The sequence below is a fragment of the Megalopta genalis genome, unplaced genomic scaffold (assembly GCF_051020955.1).
Source record: "Megalopta genalis isolate 19385.01 unplaced genomic scaffold, iyMegGena1_principal scaffold0069, whole genome shotgun sequence".
NCBI lineage: Eukaryota > Metazoa > Arthropoda > Insecta > Hymenoptera > Halictidae > Megalopta > Megalopta genalis.
Genome location: NW_027476138.1, coordinates 127,501 through 130,000, shown reverse-complemented (window position 1 = coordinate 130,000; position 2,500 = coordinate 127,501). Strand labels below are relative to the sequence as shown.

At 44.0% G+C, this 2,500-nt stretch overlaps 1 non-coding gene and 1 pseudogene across 1 annotated transcript; both read right to left on the bottom strand.

The window, feature by feature from the left end:
- Positions 1-18, bottom strand: part of LOC143261803 (large subunit ribosomal RNA) — a 6,917-nt pseudogene extending 6,899 nt beyond the window's left edge.
- A 1,104-nt stretch (positions 19-1,122) lies between these two features.
- On the bottom strand, positions 1,123-1,277 carry LOC143261792 (5.8S ribosomal RNA). The gene has a single exon (XR_013035831.1). It is a non-coding gene; the product is annotated as a 5.8S ribosomal RNA (ribosomal RNA).
- Positions 1,278-2,500: the final 1,223 nt, after the last annotated feature.

The window sequence follows — 2,500 nt, the reverse complement described above, 5'->3', positions numbered from 1 at the left end:
TCGCCTACTCTGAGGTCGTCGGAACGTGAAAAAAAATTTTTTCAGAGCTTCCCCCCCCGAAAGCATTTTGCGAAACGTGTACAGAGCAACACAAAAAAAAAAAAAAATAAAAAAAACACAAAAAACCCTTAAAGCAAAAAAAAAACCGTTTATCGCGCCTCACCAATATATCTTTTATAAAATTCGATATCCTCTCCAAATATAGATCTTCGAAACACTCGCAAGACGATTACAATCGGTATAACTTTAACGTCCGTCCGAAAAGTACTTTCGGGGACTAGACGACCGATTGATCTCGTGCGGTTTCGCTATTCGATCATTTGAAGAGAACAAAAAGATATATGGGGCGACCGACAAACGGTTTTCCGTAGAACCAGACTCGCGATTGCGTTGACACACACATCATAGCCACACCAATAGAAGAGTTTTAGGACGGTAACCCGGGTGGGGTGTTCTTTACTCAGAATATGTGCAACATCGGATCTATATAGCCATCGATACAATTCGTACACAAATGTGTCGTACGAAGAGAGAGACTTTTTTTCCTCTGGCAACATAACGGTAAGAGACATCCTTCCACACTCATAGGTTCCACTCCCTGGGGCTATGATATATATATACATATAAATTCAAATTCGAAGCAACGGTCACAATTCTACTCTATATATTTTTGCGGGTTATGTGTTCTTTCGTTCAATTTCTTTCATGCGTTCGTTCGATCTCTGTACACAGTCTTCACATAGGACAGACTCGTGTAGTACGCTTTCGTGGGTTAAACCCATCTCGTTTCATTTCAGGCGACGTCGGGAGCGCGTTGAAAATGTACCAGTGAAATCTCGATAGTTCTACGAATACGAATCGTCCCGAAAAAGATTTTGTCACCGCTTCGAAGCGGTGTTTCAGACGGGCGGACGTATATAAAACATATACGACACACGACACCGCCTTCCACACTCACGCTAGTTCGAACACGATTTCCATCTCTCTCGAAGACTGTTAGACGTACGTAAAATTTCTCAATATTCATAGGACCGCGACAAACGCCGACGAAGCGCCCATCATTCGCTCGTACGTATATAGGCAACAAGTGCCATCAACGCAAGCAGTTTATAAGTACGTAAACGACCCTCAGCCAGGCGTGGTCCAGGAATTGTATCCGTGGACCGCAATGTGCGTTCGAAATGTCGATGTTCATGTGTCCTGCAGTTCACACGTTGACGCGCAATTAGCTGCGTTCTTCATCGACCCACGAGCCAAGTGATCCACCGTTCAGGGTAATTTTTCCCTTTTATTCTCTCATATATATATAATGTGTATTTGCTATCCACCACATTTTTGTGTTATATTTCGGAACAAGCCGATACCCGAAGAGCTCCAACCAGCGCGCGAAGGAGATTCGGGAGTCGTCGTACAACGACATAATTGTCCCTTAAAGAACGAGATATTTCCGTCGAAACCATATATATATGTACGAGCAAATCCAAAACCACTGTTTTCTTGCAAGTTCGACGGTCGGAGCGAATAGAACATTGAAAAGCCTTCTATCGAAGAAACACAGAGAGTATATCACCTCCAAAAACGACGGGGATATGGATATTCAAACTGGACAATTATCAACCCGATACTGGATTCGAAAAGTTTCTCTCTCCTTTCGTCGTTATTTACACCGGACGGACTCACGGCCGGCTCTAGCTGGGTGTCATATATATATACGTCCCACGCTCATGCTGCCACTAGCGCGCAACAGAGTAGGGTGTCAATGACAACGACACAGCATTGAAACGAGCTACACAAGCCGGTCTCTCTTGATACCAATGTAAACGAGCATTAAGTTATCTTCAGACTGCCCGATATTTTCGTCCTTTGGACTTTCCCAACGATTCCTTTTTTTCTTTTTTTTTTTTACACCACAGCGAAGACTTGAGGAAGCGTGATTAGCACGCTCGCATCCCTCCCTGTCCTACTACAACTGTGTGTGTGTGTGTGTAAAGAAAGAAAAAAGAATACATTGGCTTTCTCTCTATCGAGAAGATGGCCTACGCAACGCAGATCAAAGGCCTAATACGTGTAATATAATACGCGTCTGGCCGTGTATAAATCACGCACGAATGATCTGGTCGGGCCCAACTCTTCTCGTACGCTTATTTTTCCGTGTTGAGGCACTATCATAAAATCACACAAACCCCAACACGTGTGTGTCTTGGAAGGAAGATGGCCTACGCAACGCAGATCAAAGGCCTAATACGTGTAGTACACACGTCTGCCGTGTAAATCACGCACGAATGATCTGGTCGGGCCCAACTCTTCTCCACCACACCACATCCCAACTTTGTACATTTTTATATATTTTTGTGCGTTGGGGCACCTTCATAATCACAAACCCCAACAACACATATATCTCTCTCTCTTTGAAAGATTTGTTGTGGCCTACGCAACGCAGATCAAAGGCCTAATACGTGTAGTACACACGTCTGGCCGTGTAAATCACGCACGAATGATC